Source organism: Gavialis gangeticus, unplaced genomic scaffold (genome assembly GCF_001723915.1).
Source record: "Gavialis gangeticus isolate Ggan-Ray unplaced genomic scaffold, GavGan_comp1, whole genome shotgun sequence".
Lineage (NCBI taxonomy): Eukaryota > Metazoa > Chordata > Crocodylia > Gavialidae > Gavialis > Gavialis gangeticus.
In genome coordinates, this window is record NW_017729032.1 from 67,186,389 (window position 1) to 67,195,028 (window position 8,640).

An 8,640-nucleotide genomic window follows, 5' to 3' on the forward strand; every position below is an offset into this window, starting at 1 on the left:
CAGTTCAAACAGGATGTAGACGACCTGGAGAGGGTCCAAAGAAAAGCCATTCATCTGATTGGAGGCCTGCAGGGAAGGCCCTACAAGGAAAGGCTAAGGGACCTTAACCTCTTCAGCCTCTCCAAGAGAAGGCTGAGAGGGGACCTTGTGGCAGCATACAAATTCATAAGGGGGGAGCAACACGAAGTAGGCGATGATCTCTTTACCAGGGCACCCCCTGGAACAACAAGAAACAATGATCATAAACTATTGGAGAGTAGGTTTAGACTGGACATTAGAAAAAAGTTCTTCATGATCATGGTTGCCAGGATCTGGAATGGGCTTCCAAGGGAGGTGATGCTTGCCCCATTTTTGGGGGTCTTCAAGAGGAGACTGGACACCTGGCTGGGATCACATGATCCCAGGTTTGGTGACCCTTTTCTTGCCTGCCAGGGCCAGGGGGTCTGACTAGATGGCCCACTGAGGTCCCTTCTGATCCTAGAATCTATGAAAAAAAGGTACATTGCTTCAAGTCAAACAGGAAGGTCAATCAGCAATAGTTCTGTGAACCATTTTAATTCCTGTTTCAGCTGAAAAATTGCTGGGTGTAAGTACCTAGAAAACACCTATGGCTATACTGAGAATTTCATCCTGCACTTCTGGCATATACTATCTCAATTTTGCACAAAGATTATTCTTATGCTATTGAAAAGCACTGTAGTTCCTTTTGAACCAGTCCCAGTTCCTCTCCTCAGTGGGAACTGATAAAACAGGATCCTGAGCTGCAAAGCACTGCAGACTGTAGTCCATTAAGAACTGCAAGCTAGAAAGGAGCGGACAGGTGCTGGAGAGACTTTAGTGTTTTTAAAAAAGAAAGCAAAGGCAAATTGTGAGAGTAAAATACTCAAATGCTATAAGTTTGCAGCTGTGTTGGTGTACACTCAGGCTAAATCCTATTTCACTTTACATGTCTAAATGCAGCTGCATAACAACAGTTCCTATCACTCTTACACAGTTTGTGATTCAGTTCAGGGCATTAGGCATCCACACTGAGCATGCTCAGTAGGGCTCGACTCTGACCGGACAAGTATGTGACAACATATGAGCACCCAGATACATGCATATGACCAGTTAAGTCCTGAAATTGTAGTCAGATAAAAATGCATGACTAGTAGGTGCTAGATGCTGGAGGAGGAGGTGAAGGAGGAACCTCCGATGTTTTAGCTCAGCACCTTAGTGGTTAGGGCAGTTGGCCTGGGAGTGGAAGATCTAGGGTGTGTATAGACCAAACGAGGGCCCTAGATTAAAGCAGCGGATTTTTAAAAACACCATTTCAATTTAAGGCCGATTAAACCCCTGTGTCATGCACACACCATGCTGACTTACCTGTCTCTCTGGTGGTGGAGAAGGGAGGGTGAGCTGCTGGTGGGCGAAGCGGTCCTTGGGCTACAGAGGGGGCAGGTGCAGGGCAGCTCTCCACAGGCAGCGCCCACCCACAGGCATCTGACTAGGGCAGTCCCAGGGGGCACTGTAGCTACAGAGGGAAGTACCAGGCCCCCTCACAGCTCAGGCAGGCAGACAGGCTTCAGGGGAAAAAAAAATCAGGCTTGCCACTTTTCTTGGTTGGAGCCTGTTTTCCCAGGCTGCTGCCAGGCTGCCTGCGGGTCTTTCTGCAGAGCTGCATGGAGCTGGGTGCTTCACTCCATGGCTGCAGGGCCGGCAAGCTAAAACTCCTTGGAGTCATTTAAGGCGCGTTATGCTGTTGGATTGGCTAAGGTGGCTGGAATTAATGCACAGTACGCTGCTGAGGTATGTAAACACTGACACCATTAAAGCAGTGCAAAAGCATATAGCCTGCTTTAAAGTGTTGTGCATGCACACCCCTCATTTCATCTACACATGGCCCTACCAGTACCTCCACATGGGGCTCTCAGCTGAAGTACACAGCCCAGAGTCCACCTAGTCCAATGGTGTATGACTTCTGAAAGTTTGCTTCCCACTGGCTTTCAGAGGAGCTGTGGACCAACAATAATTTTTTTTTGAAGGGGCTCCACAGGCTGGGTAGAATGGCTTAGCGGGCTGGATCGGACCCAGAAGCCATATTTTGCCCACTTCTGTGCTAATATGAATAGGATTGCGTCCACAGCGTACTGCTTAATTGCATGTGCATTAGTGTGCAATTATCCTGGTGCCTTCTAAAAGCATAGGCAATTTAATTGTTTTTATTAAAATACAGAGGGAAAGCTAATTTTGGCAGGGGTCATTTTGAAGAGGAGTTTCCTTTTTTCTGCTTTTGGAAAGCACTGTTTTGCAACAGACAGCAGAAATAAGTTCCTGATCGAAGAGCCAGAGAGCCCCAGACCCCAGCACAAAGTATTTATTTTTCCCAACTACTCATTTCTACTTCCTCTGTTTTTCTACTAGGCGAACTGGTAGGAACACATTGTCCAACCAAAAGACTTATCTACAGCAGGGAAAAAAAAGTCTGCTTACTGCCTAAGTGCCCTTGGAGCATTGTCAGCAGGTGGAGACACACAACAGGAATGAAGGTGCTCACTTATAGTAAATATAACCCTCTGGTACTGCCTATAAACTTTCAAGAACTGTTCTTTCTCTGTCTCCTCCGTCCTCATCTGTTCCCCTGCAGCCCCATTGCAACCCCCCAAAAATATGAGATTTCAAAAAAATACACTTTGGATTCTTTTCCTGTGCCTCCTGCTTTTTTTTTTTTTTTTTTTTTTTTTTTTTTTTTTTTTTTTTTGCCTGTGGCCATCTCAGAGACTCAGGCCACAATTTCACTCCTTTTGCTGCAATCACAAAGTTTGAGATTTTGAAATAATCACTTGCTTCCAGGAACTGAGGTTTTGAGAAATCCTGTGAGAGAAACAATAAAGCTAAGAGGGCTGGCAACACTGTGAAAGCTGTTTGGGAAACACTCGTATCATACAGTTAATGTTTTTCTGGAAATGATTTTGTCAGCTTGCATGGTCAGCATAAGCCTCTGGCTGAGATCTAATGAGATCCAACCCAATCAGATTTTTACTGTTACAGCCAACATCACCATTCTGTTCTTCTACTTAATTTGTAATCTACTATTTTATTCTAGCTGCATAAGGATGCCACAAGATTAGCTATTTTCTTTAAAATAAAAAATCAACCACAGCTGCTGTGTTTCACTTATTAATAGGCAGACTTTTCTAAAATGACCACCTTTTCCACAGCAATACCCAAGATTGGCTCATTGTTACATGAATATTTAATCAGATCACCCCTACTGCAACCAATGGAGAATTGTGCCGGATATTCAATTTGTATTAATGTGTAGCCTTTGTTTTATTTAGTTACTTTGCTTTCCTTTTACTCTCCCCTCTGAATTTAGAGTTGTTTACAGGACAACGATGATGTTTTTATACATTTTAAAAAAGGCTGTGCTCTTTTTTAAATCAATTGAACTTTTGCCCCTAGGTAGAAGCCACTAATAAATTAAGGTACCTAAGGCCTATTTTCAACAGTAATGTATGCATGTACGTGCCTAGATATTAAGTGCACACTAAAAATTTTAGCCATTAACTTGAATAAGAGCAGTCTGTAACTGAATAAGGGTCATGCAATTTGGTTTCCTTTGGCTATAGAGAGAACTGTATCAAACCCTCAGAGTTCAGAAAAGAACAAGGTACTATTTCTACAGCCAGGGTTATATGCAAACTAATAGTATGTGAATTCCAGTTTGTACTTGTTTGTGATGACATATTGGTGAAATTAAATTGTCAAAATAAGAGGGAAGAGGTGGAGAGGTAGTGGAGGCTAATGCAAAGGCAAATTATCCATGAAAATCTGCGGTATAATGATCAACTGTTCAACAGTTTACCGCATTTAATTTTTCTACTACTAAAACATAAAACATTGATAATTGGCTGCTATGTGGGATGTGGTCCTTGGAGACCCACTGAATATATTTTAAAAAAATCAGTTTGGAGTTAATGTACCTTGAAACTTCACTGGCTGCCTCTTGTTTCCCTTTCTACAGCTGCTCCTGGGCAACCACAGTGGGTTTGTCTGCACCCCTGTGATGGTGGAACCTGGCACTGAGGAGTCTGAGAATGCCCTGGCCACCCTCTGCTTGCCTGTACCTGCTGACACACCCCAAATCCAGGAGTTTTCAAAGGAAACTGCCCTGGGCTTGTCCCCAGTGGCCATTCTCACCAGAGACTGAGGGCTTGTGAACAGAGTGTGCTTGAGCCTCTCAGAGCTGGGCCTTGCCATGCCAATGATGTAGACAAGCCCTGTGGCACTCAGCGAAAAGCATAAACTATGCCATCACTAAGGCTAGGGGAGACCCATTTACAAAGGACATCCTCAGCATTCATTAATCTAGGCTTTCCATTCTCTGGCTATCTCCATGGTATGTGGGAGCCTTGAATTTGTGCCCCCTATCTTCCCAACCTCCTCCTCTGTGACAGGGGTCTTTGCAGGAAATCCTACAAGGTCAGCCTGATGGAGTTTCCTTGCCCTCTGGCTCCATCCTACAGGTTTCTCTGTGGGACAAGTGGGTGATCTGGCCCGTGGCTTTATGTTCATGCCATTTAAAAATGTAGATAAATTTGTAGTCTTTTTATTTGCATTAGGAGATAATGCAGGGTCCAGTTCTGCAGACCTTTCTCAGTGTTGTATGCCCCCATCATTTTTATACTATATATTTCCTAGAAAACCTACTGCTGAAAGCTATGCCCAAGATACACCTCCTCCTTGGTTGGACCGATGTGTCTCTGCCTGCAGATGACAGCAGATTCCTTATGGAAACCCACTCTCCCACCTAGAAGTGGGGTGTGTGCCTCCAAGGCCTCTCCAGGCAGCAACCAACTCTGCACACAAAACCAGTGCCAAATAACAGCAGTCTGCTACCCCTTCCTGGGAGTGAAACCTCTGCTCTTCTGAGCATTATCCTTTCCTGGCATCTCTTGCAGTTTTATTTGCACCAACATGATCTGTGCTGCTGCTGGAACATGGGGACAGCAGAAGCGCCAGCAGTCATGGCACAGCTAGTGCTGTCCAGGGTCACCTGCCAGCCCCTCTGATTCTCATTTTCTCTACCTACTGGGAAGTAGCACCCATCAGAACTGCTGCAGGAGGAAGACGCAGCTTCCCCTTTCTGTGACCCAGAAGCCCAGAGGAATTTGGGAAGAAGGAAGCAGTGAGGAGGGGAGAGGAATGGCTGACACCATTTTCACAAGAGGGTAGGAGGGAGCAGAGTGAGAACCCAGCACCTCAGAGCTGTGCCGTTCCCCTACTTCCTCTCCTGTGAACAATAGGTCAGTCAGTTCTTTGCTTCCCTCCCTGCTCCTCTTGTCCCTGCAATATCAGGTCTGAGAAAAGGAGGCAATGGACCCTGGAGCTGTCCCTGTGACCTGTTACGGGGGAGAATAGGAGACTGCTGTCGCTGCCCCCAAGCCTAGGAGAAGGGGATGCAAAACCCCTGGAGATGCAGATGCTCTAAGGGGCTGATAATGGGGTGGGGCAGGGGAAGAATTGATGGGAAGCTGAGCAAGGATGGGCATAATAAATTGCACTTGATCCACTGTGCAATGGAAACCAGTGAAAGCTTGCTATGGCTGGGATGGCATGGTCTGATTGACTGACACCAAGGCATTGTGCAAGTTGAACAGACAGGAGGTGGAGAGCAGAGAGCAGACATGAAAAAGAGATCTTTGTAACCATTCCAGTGAGGATCCAGGCTTTAAAAATATTGTTGCTGTCTAAATAGTAAAACCAGAAAGGATTTCCAGCCTTTTTGATGGGTGTTTTCACTCACACTATGAAGATTCTTCTCCCCATGATGAGATGGCATGATGCATAGTAACATATACACCTCAGTTATGTAATGTTGCCTTTTCCATACTTTTTTTCCTGTAAAGGGAAATATATGACTCTTTGGCAAGTGACTTTCTAGATGACATCAGTGGGAATTTTTCCTGAGGCTTGTATATACATTTTATTTTCTATACTGCTGCCAGAAATTGTCATTTGATTTATATCATTGAGAAATAATTGGATATCATTATCAGTTCAGTCTGTCATTAGCATTTCATGTATGTTATTGTAAAGTACCAGTGAATGGCTGACTCAGAACATATTTTAGAAACAAGTGTTGTAATGATTACCTGTCAGCATTCTAACCTTTGCTGAAAATGGCATTTTGTCTGCGTGCTTAGGATGATCTCTTATAATCATCCACAAATGAATATCTCACAATGAATGTATAATCACCAGTTAGTGTAATTTCATACTGCCATACAAAACTGCTATTTGCTTCACGTTTTGCACACTGCAAAATTTAAACAGTGCACAGTGGGCAATGTGTACTTAAACGTCCTAGTTTTCAATGAAGCAGCATTTTTAGATCCATGTAGGCACTTCAGCCATGTATTAGGGAATTAAGAAAGCAAAAGAGGAACTGAATATAAACTTTTTAGTTCAAATGTCAAGGGATCTTAATAATATTTTCTCAGCAAATTCATCACCCACTGTATTCTAAGGTTCTGCATCTTGACTTAAACACTGCTCCATTGCTCAGCATATCTGTGTGTTGTTCACTACACAGTCTTGATTATACATCATTGAAGTTAACAGGCTCAAACAGGCTCAATCCTTAAGTGTATTCTCACATTCTGTTTATTTTAGGAAAGCAGAAATAAGGTAGAGGACTGGCAGAAGGCAGGGCAGAGACGAACTAGTTCAGAGAGGCATGAGCTTTTGTAAGCAACAGCCTACTTCATCGGATGCCATGAATATGCAGAAAGGTTGGGCCTTCACTAGAAAAGGACTCAAATACAAAGTAAAGGAGCAGGAGGAAGGGGCACCACTGAGAAGGACAAAAGGTTGGCTGAAAAGGTCAGTAGGGATAAACAAGGCAGTCAACATGCTGAGGGACCAAACAGACAGTCAAATGCTAGTTTACGCAATGGGACAAGTGACCATGCTCTACAAATATACATAATCCAGTCTGTGTATGACTTTTTACTCCACAATTTTTCATTGAAGCTGGTTTTCAAAGTTATTTTGCTCAAGGGACCCTGCTGTTAGATCAGCTGTGGCATGACCAGGAAGGTTAAAGTGTCCTGCTGCTGCATGCCAGGAACTGAGGATTGCATTTCCTGAGGAATGCAAGTCCTATAGCACATTTTCACACATGTTCTGGGATGCAGCTCCAGGTGCTTTCATTAGCGAGCTGTGCTAATTAAAAGCACCCATGTGTCAAATGTACTAGCGCCCTCGTGCATTCCTGCACTTAAAAAATGGTGGCGGGTGCTCATTGAACATGTTTTATTTCAAAGTGCCACACCACCTTTTTTTAGCGTGGGGACACGCAGGGTCACTGATACATGTGACATGGAAGGCTGCTGGAGTACATCAATTTCTGTGCTCCAGTGGACTCAATTAATCGAGTCTGCTTGTCTGACACTAAGGAATGTGCAAGCATTTCCTTAGAAAAACCCTAGCTTTATTCTACATTATTTTCTTTTCTGGAAGGCTATTGTATTAAATGGAGATGGGTGGAGGAGGCAGTAAGAATCCAAACCCAGATCTAGATTAGGTTTCTAATCTATTGGATTTACTCAATTTTAATATGAATTTTCCCCCCCATTTAACATAGGGAAAAAAGCCCCTTGTCTTAGAATCAAGGACAAGGGTGGTGGGGGAGCAAGCAGCTACTGTGGCTCAGGCTCCAGCCCTTACCCAGGATTGGGGCCATAGTCACAGTTGTTGCCTGTCCCCCTCCCTCTACCTACCTCCCCACCTCTGCACTCTGCCATCTCACTCCTGCAGCCTCTGCTCCCCATCTTTCCCTGACCCATGCAGCCTCTGCTCCACTGCGTGCCCATCTCTCTCCCTCCTTTACCCTTGCTCCACAGGTGACAGGCTCTAGCCTGAGTGCAGCCCCAGCCTGGCCCTGTAGCAATGATGCTACAGGGACAGAGCCTGCTGGCATGGAACAAAAGTGGGGGAAGGAGGAAACAGAGGCTAGGGGGCAGGGGGGAACAGAGGCTGGCAGAAGGGGGAACCCAAGGCTTTGGAGGGGCAGACAGGGGGCAAAGGTGGCAGGAGGAAGATACAAGCAGGAAGCAAACTGCTTGATCTCCCCTTATCACCTACCTCCTCACTGCCTCCCGCCCTGCAGCAGTGGGAGGGATGAATTAAAGATGACCCTCCAATAATTAGATTCTATATATGGACAATAATAACAAATTTATAATTTTTACATGTATACAATCTAATTATTAGAAGGTCATCTTAAATTCATGTTAAGCTTATATTTGAGGAAATACAATATTGTATTTTAAATCTTTTTGACCCAATTGTGCTGCAGGTCAGAGTCTGATAAATCAGAGGCGCATGCCATATGGCCCATGGGCTGCATGTGGCCTGTCAAGTAGTCCCAATGGTATGCTGTAATTGCTTATTAAACAAATTTGTTAAATGAAAAGTGATTGAAAAGGCAAAAAAATTGCATCCTATGTCCTCGCTGCTTTCACAGATTTCATAGACGTTAGGGCTGGAAGGGACCTCGGAAGATCATCAAGTCCAGCCCCCCGCCCAAAGGGCAGGAAGTCAGCTGGGGTCATAGGATCCCAGCAAGATAAGCATCCAATTTGCTCTTGAAGG

The 8,640-nt window shown here is 44.6% G+C and overlaps 1 protein-coding gene across 1 annotated transcript in view; it reads left to right on the forward strand.

The window, feature by feature from the left end:
* Positions 1 to 2,437: 2,437 nt before the first annotated feature.
* LCP1 (lymphocyte cytosolic protein 1) overlaps positions 2,438 to 8,640 on the forward strand; it is a 75,738-nt gene continuing 69,535 nt past the window's right edge. Inside the window, exon 1 of the mRNA XM_019525120.1 lies at positions 2,438 to 2,528. The gene's annotated coding sequence lies outside the window, so the exon portion shown is untranslated. The remainder of the gene's footprint in view (positions 2,529 to 8,640) is intronic.